Source organism: Podarcis cretensis (genome assembly GCF_951804945.1).
Source record: "Podarcis cretensis genome assembly, chromosome: 4".
In the NCBI taxonomy this organism is placed as follows: domain Eukaryota; kingdom Metazoa; phylum Chordata; class Lepidosauria; order Squamata; family Lacertidae; genus Podarcis; species Podarcis cretensis.
The window spans coordinates 46,778,826-46,794,894 of NC_137173.1; the positions used below are offsets into that span (position 1 = coordinate 46,778,826).

General features: G+C 39.4%; 1 protein-coding gene across 5 annotated transcripts in view; it reads left to right on the forward strand.

Moving 5' to 3' along the window:
- Positions 1 to 16,069, forward strand: part of LOC307215528 (uncharacterized protein) — a 186,924-nt gene that overhangs the window by 157,917 nt on the left and 12,938 nt on the right. For 2 of the 5 annotated variants that reach the window (XM_079974867.1, XM_079974868.1), the window contains one exon: positions 5,383 to 5,481. The exons of 2 other annotated variants lie outside the window; for them this stretch is intronic. The gene's annotated coding sequence lies outside the window, so the exon portion shown is untranslated. Of the gene's footprint in view, positions 1 to 5,382; positions 5,482 to 11,765; positions 11,865 to 16,069 lie in introns of those variants that run through there. One more of the 5 variants, XR_013838532.1, reaches the window with a different exon arrangement.

Genomic DNA, 16,069 nt, shown 5'->3' on the forward strand with positions numbered 1-16,069 from the left:
AGGAGAAGGGATATTTACACAAAACAAAAGTAGAAGCCTGATGGCACATCAACAGTATTTAGTTTATTGGGCTCAAAAGTTTCCAAGTGATGGTTCTTTCATCAGAGGAACTGTGGCTGGAACTCTTAAGAACACTTGCTAGAGAGTAAGCCCTATTTAAGTTCAATGACATTTACTTCTGAGTAAATATGCAAATGTTCAGTCTGTGTTATTCGTTGCAAGTATATAATCTGACAAAGAATCTCAATTCAAAAAGTGTTGCTTCCAATAAACTCCCAACAGATTGCACCTTGGAGGCTTCTTCTGATGATCTTCACGTCTAGAACCACTTGTCAGAAATCAGCATAATAAGCATACTAAATGAGACAATTACTCTCTATAGAGAGAAACCCACTACCCATTTTTCTTATTCCTGGAATGGAAGATCTTTTCATAACTGGAATGAAAACTTTGGAGTCAACCCTGTAATTGTGGAATAGCAGAGTAGAACATATTAGGGATCAAAGGGGATTAAAGGCATGATCCTGTGAACCAGTTCACAAGATAGCAAACTGATGAAACAATTATTAACTGACAATTTCACCTGCTTCCTAAGCATTCATGAGCCCTAGATTTTCATACATAATACAAAATGCAATTGTTTAGTGTTCCTGTCATGCAAATCCCATAGACATGGTTGAGAATTATACAGAAGTGGTGCCTACTAAATTTTGCCAACAGCTGTGAAGCAGGGATGCTGATCTATTCAGATAATAATCTTTTGGCTGCTTTTTCCTAAACCGAAATCTAAAAATAGCATAATTATTTGAAAAGCATCATTTCCAGCGAATAGGGAAGACATGAAATCCCCAAAGCTATACTCTGTGCAGCCCCTATTCATTTCCATTCAGATTTTGATTGATTGTGCCCTTATTTTACTTTGCCTGCACAAAGGAAATTGTAGGGAGTCTGTTATTTCTCCTAATGGAAATAAGAGTGTCAAAGTTAGCAGCAGTAAAAATTTACTGCATGTGATTCTGTAAACTTATTACAGGTTTTCAAAGTCCCTTGGAGGGTGGTAGACAATTGCAACCACTGTCAAAACCAACAGCTCCTTTCTGTTTGTCTACAGAGTGCTGACGTGTTCAGAGATTCAGTGAACAAACAACTTACTCTGTGAACAGCTGAAGCAAGCTGTGTCAACAAGCCAGAATATGAATTATTGCATTCTGCTGCTTCTATTAAAGCAAAAGGAGGGAGTGCATGATTACAGTCTAGAATATGTGCTTAGGAAAAGAGTAATGGTAGCTCTTCAACATTAGTTTTTGATAGAAAACATCTGTTTCTTTTTCTAATTCCTTAACAGACACTTGGAAATATGCCCCAATGGGATTACTCTGAACCAGGTCACTGATGCACTTCTTATGTAGTACCTGAACCTCTGAGAAATCTTTTTTTTAACCCTCCATTTTTGAACACTGTGATGTTTATTCCAGAACTGTTGGTTCCAATCTCACCGCAAAGGAAAGAATTTTGTTTACTATATCATGATCACAATATCCTTTCTTTTTTGAAAAGCACTTTATCTCCCTTTTCAAAATAACTGAAATAATTTGCCCTGAATCTTGATGCTGGGAGCGAGTTGAGAATTCACAATGCACCAAACTGCATCAGTGTACCAATTTAAATACTTGAAGGCTGGGACAAACCCCATTAAGGACAAACTCCACCCTCTGATTTTCCTCAATTTTAGCCAAATTGTCTTCTCCCATTTTTAAAAAAACAATAAGGGGATGTGCTTGCTTTGTTTGCTGCTGTCATTTCTACACTGCACTGATAATAAACTAACTTCAGCATAGGGAAAATGTTTCCATGACTTTCGTCCTTATTTTGAAGTCTAAGTTGCAATTTTAAGATTCACATTTGGTCTGCTGAGCCATTGAAAATTCTTGTCCTCACCGCATATACATAATAATTTGCCTATCTAGGAAGGCCACATAAAATGTTTTATCTGTTGTGGTTAACACAGCAGAATGTCTACTGCACCACTAAGGACCAATTCTCACTATCGGTTTTGTTTTTCCTTTTCTTATGATGCCTTCTTGGATGAAAGTGTGCTATAAGAATAGGGAAGGACATACCATTCTAAGATTCCTAAGCATTAAAACTCTAGAGACCATTTAGAAACTGCTGGTGTGCTATTCCCATTTTTCGATACCATTAATTGGCCTGCTTCAAACATTACTATAGCTTGTGCTTCTGGCAGCTACTTACTCTATTGTCATAGATATGTTTTAGGTTTTGTACAGCCAAAGGATATGGATCAAATTCTTGGACTATGACATCTAACTGTTCATTCCTTGACTCATCCTGCCTGATAAAGGTACACTTTGATTAAAAACACACCCTGGATTCTAGGAACAGCCAGAGTAGTGGGGTGGAACCACAAACACACATTCCCAACCCTAGCATTGCTGCCGCTTGCCTAGTTGGGGCAGGAGTGGGCAGCTGGAGGCTGCACAGCTATCCCACTGGAGCCAATCTGCTGCTTTCAGTTTGATAAGATAAAGTTGTCTGTTGAGTATTAAATTTAATAAATAGAGGCAGACCTGGTCACAGTCCTCTAAGCCTGATATCAAGACTGAATTACTGTAATATTCAGCCAGTACAAAATGCAGTGGCAAAAATTCTGACCGGAACCAGGTATTTGCATCAGAAAACTAGTGTAGAATCTTTATCCATTTGTCTTTTTCTTCCTATGTAACAATGCATGTCTACTCTGGTTAGCTGGGGATGCCCTCCTGTACAGCCATCCTTCATCAGAGTTGCGTTTAGTGGGGAACAGATGAAAGGTTATTTTTAGTGTAGTACCCTAGGAGATCAATGTGGCTGCATCCCTAATGATGTTCTGATCCCTTCTGAAAACATTTTTAGCAATCTGGCTTCTGTCTGCCTGCTGTTCGAACTCACTCTGCTGGGCTTTGTCTTCTCCGTGTTTAATCTACTGTTATTTTGTGGTTTTATACAGTTTTTATTGTTCTTTTGCTTTTAATCGTTAATGCTGACACATCGTAGGCATTAGTCAAGAAGAGGAAAGGTGGGGCCTACATTTTAAAATAAAACAAATAAACAAACAAAAGATATAATGAAACGGATGGTCCACAATATTAAAATGTGTGAGAATTTTTTCTGTTGAAGTGTACCCAAAATTAGCTTGCTCAGTGTGCCAGTAGCAGCAGGGTCAGCATTGATGATGTTCTGTTGAAAGTTTGCCTTGACATCCCCTCCTGATGCTTGTACACACACTAAGAGCAACTGCACAAGGGGAATTCTCTAGATCTTTGAATACTACGACAAGAAAAGTCCATTTCTGTACCCTAGGGAGACCTCAGAAAGTCATTAAAATGAAAGCTACTAGGCACCTGAGTGGAAAACAGACATGTGGGTAATCCAAAAAGAGATATGGATTTGGAACAATATCTTGTTATCTCAGAATGTTTCCAAGACAACAATAGGAAGGACACTGAGAAAGTCATCAAATAAAACTTTGTAAAATGTGACTTTTTCACATTCTAGAGTAGTTTTATGCTGGATACCAATTTAACATGGTGGAATGTACTTATAAGTGAACATGCTTAACATTTGGCTGCTAATAATCACAATTGAATCAGCAATAATATATCTCACGAGTATTCCCCTCCCAAAAAAGCTCTTTTTCCCTTTTCAGGAAACAAAAATACAAGATCTATTGCAACAAACTCAGTTGCTATAGAAGCTATCCTAAGAAGCCCAAGTTTAGCTGTTATCAAAACTTATTTTGTTGTTTATTTTGGATGAACTTGAAATATGCTAAATCTCCGTGGGAATCATTTTTTTTCTATAGAGCAAAAGTCACTTGCAAGTAGAGGACAACCTTTGATAAAACTTAAGTTCAGAGTATTTTATAATTGCTACAGACTTTCAGTCTACAGCAGTTCTTTATTATTTGATTTTTCCTTAAACTATAGGAACACAATCCAGCTAAACTCAGACATGTTTAAGCTCCATTGATTGCAATGAAGGCATTAGGTAAATACTTAAATTTCTCCCATCAGAATCAATGAGATCTAATAATTGCTTTATCACCTAGATATTTTAATTAGTTTTAAAATATGTTTAGCAGCTATTCCTATTTATAAACTAAAAATCTATATCTAATCTATTGTTACGCATACAGAGAGAGAGAGAGAGCTGGTATGTGTGGGACTTAAATGTTCCAACTTAACAGGATAGAGAAGCAATATTCTATACCAGATTCTGTTTGTTTCATTCCTTTGCCAGGCACATTGCATTCAAGGTAATAAAACAGCATTCCCCTTCCCTGATGAGGTCCTAGTTAACATAGAATACTATATTTGATCTGCTTCAAAGGTATGCAGATATCTTCCCTTTATTTTCAAACACCCCTCCCTCTGCCCTGGTACATCTCATCTGCCCTCATAATGTCCAGTGTCTTCGATAGCCAGTTTTCCCAAACAGGACCTGCACTTGCAGGATTCTTGACTGCCTCCTCCTATTAAATATTTTGTACAAACTGCTGCACATTATAGCTCATAGACCACATGACTGCAGATCAGTGGTGTTAGGTGTAGAGGGCAATGTGCACTTGAACACTGTTCAGGATGCATTGAAGTACCCTGCCCATATATTGTGCTCTTTTCTCCATAGCTTCTATCATGGCAGGAGTGGAAGCAGAGGCACCGGTTGGCTTAGACTTCAATGATCCTTGGATGCTGGGAATGATATTCCCCTTCCCTAAAAACTGTGTGAGTTTTAGAAATTCCACATCTTGGTTGGGAGGTGAAATCTTGTAGTTTACAATTCTTCATCCAAGGGGGTTGGACTAGATGACCCTTGGGTCCCTTCCAACTCTATGATTTATCTTGCTCACTTGGGGAAAAAACCGCACCGTAACTGCAAGGAGTCTGCTAGGGAAGACTGCAGGCATCTCTCTAATTTACTATTTCTATACAAAGAGGCAGAGTGGCTGCTGGCAACTTAATTCCAGGCTTTCTGGCATGAGACTGGGGCGACCTAGCTGGATGGGCAGTAATAAAATTAGTAGTAGTATTATTTAGCTCCATTCCAATCTGAGTTCAGGCCCAGTTTTGGGATTCAAACTGTCTTGGTTACCTTGGTAGATTACATGTGCCAGAAAGAATGTTTGAAAGAATTTAACAACAACAACACTTACATATGCCAGGAACTAGACAGGGAACAAATATCCCTGTTGGTTCTGCTGGACCACTCAGTGGACTTCAATACAATCTGTTACAGAGTCCTTCAGGAGATATGGCTCTATGTGGTGGATCTTCCCAGGCAATGTCTGGCCATTCTGACACCCATGCTTTTTAATACCTACAGGCTGTGCCTGTATCCAGCCTTGCTCCTGGATGCCTAGGTGGCTGCAGTGGCTAGGGCACCATTGCCCAGATTCAGCTGTTGCACGATTGCATCATAAAAGTGGGAGGCATTTTCATTTGTTTGGACAGGGCTGGCTCTGCCCTTGTTTTGCATTATCTTGCACCACAGAAACAGCAGGGTGAAGAATCATCGGTCAAGGAAAAGAGGACAGAATCCTTCTTGTTCTAAACCTAAAGCCACTCAACCAGGCTGCCACCTGTACCAAAAAGCTTGCATCATGCTGGCCACATATATAACTGGACTATAAATAATGACTAATATCTTACAAAGCACCAAAAAGGCCACTTGAGTCACAAACAATAGAAACTATATTAAATATGGTTTATGGATTACCTTCAGACATGGACACCATGATGCAAGTATTGTGGCAGTAGTGGTGGGGGAAAATACATCCCCAAAAGAGGAGATATTCATAGTTACAAATAATATATTTTTCCCATTTGCAGACAATATCCCTGAGTGAATCTGAAAGAATTTTCATTGTGGAATCTCTGTAATGACATACAGCAATGAGATAAACCTATGGGATATCCTCTCTCCAATTATACAGGAGCAATAACATTGGTAGCTTCAGTTACATCATAAAGGGACATATGAGGGTTAATTAGTAATAAAGTTAAGCAACAGAAGTAGATCTCAATGAATTTTTATAATTTTAGGCTTTGTGAGATGAAGCCAAAAGGCTCAGTTCATGAAACAGTGATTCATGGCTAATAAGGGCAAATGCCTTAGGGAGATGAATATATGCTAGCCCAACATATTGACCTTTGCAAAGGCATAGCAATTTAATTATCTACTTTGAAAAGCACAATTATAGAACAATTCAAAACCTGATTTATAGCCACTTGCTTTATTCTTATAAATAAAAGTAAATAGGCCAAGGAAGTAAGGAAAAACTTTCTCTAGCAGCTTTTAAATGTTTCCCTCTTATTTTGTGATTGGATTGATGCTGCTCTCTCATTTCCGTATGAAATGTATGTGTATTTGTGGTATATCCACCATCACTGTATTTCTAGCTTAGTCATCAGTAAGTGGTGAGTTTGCTTGTCAGATAGTTGGGTACAGTGCAGCCCTCCATCTTAATTTGCCTAGAGTCTTCTATGCATATAAATTAGTATATGGAAATATGTGTCATTGACTTGTGCCTCAAGTCCTTTGAGTACCTAGCAATATCCCAGCTGCATCTAAATAGTACACTAAACAAAAATGGCAATTGCCCAGTTTCTAAGTGTTAGATCTATACTCTTTTATCTGGGCACACCCTCCAGAATGGGACGTACTGTAAACCTTAGAAGTGCTTTGGGGCTTCCTTGGCCTTCTGTGCAGTTTGGTTTCCAGCTGCCTTTTTTCATCAATCCATATGGGTCCTTCATAGATAGATAGATAGATAGATAGATAGATAGATAGATAGATAGATAGATAGACAGACAGACAGACAGACAGACAGACAGACATATAGATAGATGATAGATAAAAGTATTGCAGCATTCCAGTTGCCAATTGTTGTTATTTTGTCATCACATGTTGGAATATAGTGCTGTAAGCACAATGAAGAAACAGAATTCTTTTTATTCTACAGAATCATTTTAAATATTCCTTTAACACTCCTGACTGGACCGCAAATTGGAACAAAAGAAATAGAGAAAAATATTAAATAGCTTCAGTGGAACATTTTCACTCTTGAGTGATTAGGTTGTTACAAATAAACTGGTTTATAATCACTTTCAATAACAAAATCAATCATCCTACTCTTCAATTAATTCTGCATAAGTAAATAATCTTCTCTTTTCTTTCAAGTGAGACCCTTCTACACTCTAAATGTATGTTAGTCTGAAGACCATTTGTCTTGCTTGCTTGTTCTCTGTTGTATACCCCTTCTTCATTTGATGTTCTTTTTTATAGAAAACATGTGTACATAATGAGATTCATAAATAATTGCATACCACATTTAAAAACATTAAAATAAAATAAAATGATTAAGCTTTTATTTATGTACACACAAAAAACCTTTTCCAAGGTAAAGGTACAATCAGAGGTGGCCTTGTTCTAACTGAGATCCTCCTGGCATATTTGTAAGGCACAAAGATATTGATATAATCATGGGCATTGAACTAATTATCACAAAATACTGAATTAATATTGGATGAGAAAGGCACTGTAACATTTGTTAATGCTACATTTCCCTCTTCAAGTTGTCCTATTGTCAATCAACTGACATTGAAGACAGACATAACATTTGTAGTGGTGTGAAGCTGGGCTGGAATCAATTGCACCATGTTTAATTCACATATAGCACTCTCTTGCCAGTGTCAGGCTCCAAAGAAATGGACTGCATAAACAGGCTATGGCCTGCCTTCCTCATTTTCTGAGCTCCCAGAGCAGTTTTGCACAGGGGACAAACTTCTAGCAACAGTTTTGTTTCCATATTGAATATTGGCCATGCTTGCCCATATGTTGGGCATGACAATTATGAAGAACTAAAAACCCACATTTAGTTTAGAAACCAAACATATTACACTGTGACCTCCTTGGCTGAAACAGCATTTAACATATCTGTTATGCAAATAGTGAAGTGCTACTTCTGTCTTAATATTCCATCTGTCTTCATATCTTTATATGATATTCAGTGCCATGGACCTTCAGAATAATCTCTCAGGGAAACCATATCATTGATATGGAAGTCTCTATTATAACATTCCCAGCAAGTTTGCACTCTTGTCTCAGCAACATCTACACTGGCTTGGTCATGTTCACGGAATGGAAGATGGCAGGGTCCTCAAGGATGTGCTCTATGGAAAGATGACTTCAGACACTAGGCCCATTAGCAGACCAACTCTGCATTACAAAGATGTCTACAAACATGGCATGAAGGTTGGCAACATTAATCCTGCTGTGTGGGAATCCCTTGCAGACGACGGCAGCATCTGCAGACACTCAGGTTAGGTAGCACAGCAGTGATCAGAGGAGGGATGACCACTAGGAGGAGCGCAGAAAGAGGAAACGTTATCTGCCCCAGCTGCAACAAAACATGTCTCTTCTGTATTGGTCTCTACAGCCACAGCAGGTGCCGCAGCATTCCAATGGTTTGGCTTCACCCCTGAAGGGGGACTCTTTCAGATGTCAACAGCAATACAACTGATGCCCATTCCATTAACCTCAGTGGGACTAGCATAGGGTTGCTATATTTCAAAAAGTAAAAACCAGGGCACCCCAAAAATTGTTGAGGTTTTTTAAAGGAAATAGACAAAACACATACAATTTTCTCTGTTCAGCACCATTAAGCACCATTGTCAAAATGGCAGCACCCATGAACATATGAGAAGTATCATCAGGCTTGGAGAAACCCTAAAGTTTGGAGAAGTACAAAAATCCAACAAAAACATAACCCCAAGAGGATGGAGCATGCTCAAGTGGCCGTAGCCAGCTGGCTGACAACTGAGGAAAAACACAAAAAACTGGGTGGGACAGAGAATGAAATGGGAGAAATGTGGTGAAGAGCTTGACTAACTGTCCTGAAATGGGAAAGGAACAGTCAATACTGCAACATTTTGTTGCAGGTTCCACTAGCTTTATATATATGAGAACCTCTCTCTCATATATAAATATATATCATCCTTTTTCATTTTCCAGAAAAAATAATGAAAATATAGAAGGAGCTGTGCGTTTTAACACAAATCTGCCTGGATTAATCAGAGAAGGATTCTGTGGAAGGAACACTATTTAAAATATATCCAGAACACATAGTGGATCTACTCGCATAATAGGGGATTTTAGAGTCCATAAATATTTTTAAGGGTTTCCATCATACATTGATATATGATGCTATTAGGCTGGTCATTTTTAACCCAGTTTCTTCGCCATCTGTATATATCTACACATATTTTAATGATGCATTTCTTGTCAGAATGAGTGAGATTTTACTGGCTACCCTGCTGAGCCTGGCAGAGGGTTGATAAAACACTCCATAGAGCTGTCTATCTATCCATCATTTTTTATGCAGGAATATTGTTTTGAAGGGCCGCACTAGGCATTTTCTTTTAGCTGAAAGACAACATAGAAATAAACTATAACATTACATACATTATGTAAGTCTGCAACTTACATGTTCATAGCTCTTTTGAAGAAACCTGCCATACTATATTGGTGGTTTTTTGAAATCATTGTGCAGGTAGGTCCAGTTTTTGGTCTGAAACTGCAATTCATTTTCATTGACTGGATAGGTTTGTCTTTGTGATCAATATTCTTTTATGCCTGTAAAGATTTTTTTTAAACAAGTCTTTATTTTCCATCTCTTCCCATTGCAGTGGAATCCAGATGGTGAAAATTTTCTTTAAACTCTGGCACTGCAGGCTAGTGCATGTGTTATGGTCACCATAAGGAGGTCACTTTCTATTACTCCATATGGCAGATGGAGTTAATTTCTCTGTCTCTGGGTTCCTATGCTCCAGGTTCTGTGATCCAGGTGATAAGATTGTGAAGTACCTGAAGTTCGGCCTTTATTGTTTTGCCACTGTGAAGCACTCCCAAGAGTAGCTTTCTCCAACCTGGTACCAGTTGTTGCCACTCCAATCATTCTTAACCCTTGCCTCTATTAGCTAGGGCTTATGGGAGCTGAAATCCCAACAAAATTTGGAGGCACCATGTTGGGGAAGGCTGTCCTAGAGAGTTTATTTATTAGCATCAGATGAATGGACTTGGCTTTTCTACATAATTGGACTCTCTACTCTCCCTCTACAGAGTAGATGGGCAGGGCAAAGGAGTTGCCAGTGCTTTCCCCAACATCCACTGATATGGTGGGTGGTTGCTGTTCAATTGTGATTTTTTTGGACTACCAGAAGTATCCCTGAAATTGGTGTCTGCCCTTAAAAAGCTCAGCAACTTCGGTCAACTACTGAATATTTGTATTCTTCTTTGCGTTGAAAATGGTCTGGGTCCTGTAGGGAGTTTTCACCAATGTCACAATGACGTGATTAAGTGACAAGTGGCTATTTTTAGGACTCACCTTACTACTATAATGTAAGTTGTATTAAACTGTTTTTAATATTGTGTTGTAATGTCCCTGGGACCTTAGAGTAAAGGGTGGGTAAACAACAACAACAACAACAACAACAACAACAACAACAACAACAACACAATAACAATAAAAACAGTAGAAGGCAATTCTAAGTCGCAATACTCAGAAGTCACAGGTATGTGGAGTTAGGATTGCAGCCTTAGAATAGGTGCCTTGTTATCCAGATGCAGTGAAGGGAGAAAGGACAACAAATTGACAACTTTGATGAACTTTGGAGAAACTTTAGGAGATGATAGAAGGCATTCTCAGACCTACCTCTCGACTGAGTCTATTATACAAGGATGAGATCAAACCACCTGAATGCTGTCCGAGTTACTGACTCACAGATACCATGATGCCTGAGTGGACGGATGTGGTCAGGGTTCCTTTCTCAGAGTAAAGTGCTTCTGATCTCAGGGCAGTGATATGGGAGAGGGGTCAAGTCAGCATTTGCTCCTTAAAATAGGTCTGGTAATATACACATTTAGTAAAAATGCTTGCACTGGTGTTACCCTAAATGTGAACTGAGAAGTGCATTATAACACATATGCATTTCCCTTTGTCTCTGTAATAAAATAATATATTTTTTTCAGTTTGTCTTGAACCTTATTGCCATATATTCCATTATTCAATACACTGCACTCGCCTAAACTAAATAAACCATTTACTGACATTTGTAGATCACAAATAGTGCAAAACCTTTGATGGCACAGCCTATTATTATTCTATTACATTTCAAGATGTTACATGAGCATATATCAGTTCTTAGCAGCTTTTTAAAATTAATATACTTGGGTTGTTTAAATTGCTGTTGACCAAGCAAAAGTGGTATGGAGAGGTAAGAAATATGTACATTGATTGGAGCTTTTTAAAGGTTAACAGTGATTTATGGTTACAGATAATGATCATAGACAGAGAGTAAAAGCAGAGATATTATTGAAAATGATATGGAATTTACAGTAATGCTTTGTGGTCAGTCTGTTTTATTAAATGGATGTTTTGTCTATCAGCTAGGGATTTGCTGAGCATTTTTCAATGACAATACAATTATTGTGGCATGCCTGATAGATCTACTTTCCAACTATGAACATGTAAATGTTACATTTTTTTCATTTTCTGTGCTGATTTCCTTCACCAAAGCAACAATTAAACCGTAACAACATACTGACTTCCTTAAATTAAGTAATTTGTACCTTGATGAAAGCAAAATGTTGCATCTATTTATTGTGAAATGGTATTCCAAATAACATTTTTATTTAATTCACTGCAGGATTCTCCCTATTTGGTAATATTTCTCACTGCAGGAGTGACAGTACATTTGTGGCAGTCTGAGATCCCTAATGTTTAACTGTATCCTTTACTGCTTCCCACAGGTTCAGTATAGATTCAATAAAAGCTTGAGCATGTTCCTAATGCTTGCACATACTTATTTGACAAAAAATATGCGGACTGCGGGGAATATTCCTGATGCTAAACAAAGGAGCAGTCTCATTTTATGGAATATCTGTAAAGCTTTGCTAAATGTGCGACTTGTAGCATAAAATGGATTGGAATGTTTGAATTTTAGCTCCACAGGGTTGAAAAATAGGCATTATTCAGGAATAATGAAGCTAAGAAGAAGCTATGCGTTTAATCTCCATTAGTTGCCAGCTCAGCCCAATAAAATTGCCATGGTCATCACATCTCACTGATGCCTCACAAAAGGGGACCTGCGGAATGTCACCTTGCAAGGCTGACACTGACTTTTCCCAAGCCTCTGCTAGGTTTTAACACAGAAAAGAGGAGCAACAAATGCAACAGGGTAACGCCCCAGAGGTCCAAAATAAGAACAAACAGAAAAGGTTGTGCAGCAAAGGGTCTGATCAGGGCTAGCAGAGAGCCGTAAGATAGTTGTTCCATCAACTGCCCTTCTGAGCAGGAACATTTGGGCCATGGAAGAGGCTGCTGGATTCCTTGCAGGATTGGGAGAGAGCACTGGTAGGCTTTGGCAAGGCTTTGCTCTGCCTGTCTCCCATAGCTGGTTGAACTTGGAGACTCTTTCTCCAGATCCCCACACAGTAATGTAGCAGTAATGTAGGTAATGGGTAATGTAGCAGTAGTGGCAAATGTGACCACCACCACTTTCTTTGTCTATGCTCTTTCCTGTCTTGCAAAAGAAGGGACAGTTTCTCTCTTGCTTCGCAGAAGTCCATCCCTCTTCAACACCTGAGCCTAGGGCTTGCCGATCAGAAGGTCAGTGGTTCGAATCCCTGCGACAGGGTGAGCTCCCGTTGTTCGGTCCCTGCCCCTGCCAACCTAGCAGTTCAAAAGCACATCAAGTATAAGTAGATAAATAGGTACCGCTCCGGTGGGAAGGTAAACAGCGTTTCCGTGCACTGCTCTGCTTCGCCAGAAGTGGCTTAGTCATGCTGGCCACATGACCCAGAAGCTGTCAGCGGACAAACGTTGGCTCCCTCGGCCTGTAGAGCAAGATGAGTGCGCAACCCCAGAGTGGTCTGCAACTGGACTTAACGGTCAGGGTTACCTTTACCCCAATAGGTGTCACTCGCCTTGCGTTCTTTTGAAGTGGCAAGCTGGCATGGAGGAGACGGGTTATCAGTGGCAGTGCAGCACCCAGGACCAGGCAGGTGCAGAGATTGGGAGTAAGCACCAGGCATAGCCAGCTACAGCCATGACTATCAATACTGTATGCCAAGTATCCTGGGGTTCACTTCAAACCACAAATAGATTTTGCATATCCCATTCATTAATAATAATAATTCTTTAATGTGCCTTAAGTCCTACAGACTTTGCAGAGGGGGAACAAGCATAATCAATCAAAGAATATTTGCACAATAAAACAGGCTTGCTGTTCACATGCAGAGGTTGTTCTGCTGTGTTCTCTTGACCAGTTTATAAATGGTCCAAGTATATAAAGTAGGTTGTCCATATGGTAGAATACAGAAGTAAACCTTGGGCTCCTGTGCCTTCTTGCACTACAGTATTCTGAATTAATGACGTGGTGACTGATGAATCTTGCTACTGGAATCTTTACATATGAAATGATTCATTAGTTCTCACTGGAAGTTATACTTGTAGTGGGAAAAGGGAGCACATGCCCATCTGTCCTTCCTGAGTCTTGCCATATCCATAAGCCAGACTGAGTGTGAACTGGCCCTATGAGTAGCATGAACTCATTCAATCAGGAATCTTAATGAATATACACCATTTCCCAGTTACAAAACAACACAGTACCTGGAACCCTGTGTTTAAAAGTCTGGTAATGTTCCTAATCAGTGGGTAGCTTTTTGGCTGTAATACCTGAAAAGAAGCCCTTATCAGTAGTAGATAGACTAGTGTGAACGATAAGAGTAATTCTTATATGTTGTGGCAAGAGCATAGGCTCCTAAGTCCCCATATATCTTTAAGACAATTCTCTTGATTTAGAGCTGTGGAGAGACTAAATGAGAACCTCCTTAGATACCAGCATTATAAAAACGCAGTTTGATAAATCCCTTTTTTATGAATAGGTAGCAAAGTCTCTGCATTGGGTATTGGGAAATTATTCTGTGGCTTCGCGGGCTCCTTATTTCAGGGATGAATAAATCTGTATTAAATCTATTTACTGGAATTTGTTCCTTCTGTGACTAAAGTAGATTAGAAAGAGCATTTCATATTTTTAAATGCAACATCAAGATTAGGTGACCTTCATAGGTTTTTGTTGTTTCCCCTCCTCCTCCTATACCTTGCTTTTATACAAGTTACTCAAGGTGGTTAAGACAGTCACCCAGTCATGTGTCTTGTGGGACAATTAACAAAACTTTGATCAGCTGTGCTGTACTATGACATTATCCTAAACTACTTTCAAACAGTTTGTGTCTTCCTGGTTGTGTGAACACAGTGAAAGCCTGGGATAAATGGCAGAGGTATATGTTAAACCATCTCGCTCTAGAACACTATTATTCAATGCACACTGTATAATAAATATATATTTAAAAAATATTCTGCAGCTCATGGGGGAAAGCATAAAAGTTTTGTTAAGAATGTAAGTTCAAACCAATGATCTAGCCCAGCGAAATATTTTAAGGGCCACTTTGGGGGCAGTGGGTATAAAAGCAGCCTAACTCACTGGGCATGATACTCCAGTATGTCCTCTTTTGCAAAAGTTCCATTTAGCCTAGGATGCTGTTTACAATAGTGACAAACTAGAGGATTCTGAGAGCCTATAAGCAGGACAGTTAAGACATAAGACCATAAGAAGAGCCCTTGTGCAATTAGACCAAAAGCCCATCAAGTCCAACATCCTGTTGTCGCACTGGCCAAACAGATATCATGGGGAAACACAAAAGCAGGGCATGAGCACAACAGCACTCTCCCCAATAGCTGCCTTAGGTTGTTGCTTCCAATAGATTATATTCAATAGCATATTGTTTCTGAAACTGGAGGCTGCAGATTGCTATGACTAGTAGCCCCAATTGTCCATGAATTTATCCTATCTCCTTTTAAAGCCATCTAAACTGGAGCTCATTGCCACATACAATCATAGAGTTGGGAGGGACCCCAAGGGTTATCTAGATGCCTCCCACTTTTCCTTCTGGTTGGTATTGTCTGCATTTGTGCCTTCAATGTTTCTCCTATTAGAAAGTCCCATCATTCTTGGACTCCCTTCTCATTGAGTATTTCTGACCACAGGATCATACCCAGTAGCTCCTTCAGCTTTTCAAAATTGGCCAAAGTGTGTGTCCAGCTACACTCAGTTTTCCCTTGCCTCTGTATCCTGAAACCCAGGAGAAAATCCCTCCCAAGTTTCCAAGCACTTCCACTTCATCAATCAGCTCCTTCCTATTAGTGAGGACCAGGTCCAAGCTAGATGATCCCTTTGTTGGTTCTTCTACCTTCTGGAAAACAAAATTGTCAGCGATGCAATGGAGAAATTTGTCAGACCTTACACTCCTGGCAGAGTTTGAGTCCCAACAGTTATCAGGGAAGTTGAAGTCCACCATGATTACTATTTCTCTCCTTTTTGAATGTTTGGTAATCTGCTCTAGTAAGGCATCATCCAAATCTTCAGTCTGGCTTGGCGGTCTATAGCAGACACCCACAGTTAGGTCACTGTTGTTTCTCTCCTACAATTTTTGCCCATATACTCTCAATCTGCTTTTCATGCTCCAGGTCATAGATTTGTTCACAAGTGTACACATCCTTTATATATAATGCTTCTCCTCCTCCCATCCTATTTGGTCTGTTCCTGTTGAACAGGTTATACCCCTCAATTCCTACATTCCAGTCATGAGTTTCATCACACCAGGTTTCAGTAATGCCTACCAGGTCATATTTGCCATCCTGTATTAAAAGCTCCAGTTCATCTTGTTTGTTTCCCATACTCTGTGCATTTGTGTAGAGACAACTGAAACCATGAGTTGTTCCCTGCAGCTGCTTGTTTCCTGTAGTATCTTGCCCTTTAGTAGGTTTCTGGCGCACCACCACAGTTTTCTATGCGTCAGTGAAGCTATTATCCCCAGTGTCAGGTGCTCTTTTGTCGTTCGTATTGTTTTATCCCTCCCCTTCAATATCTAGTTTAAAGCTCTCCTGATC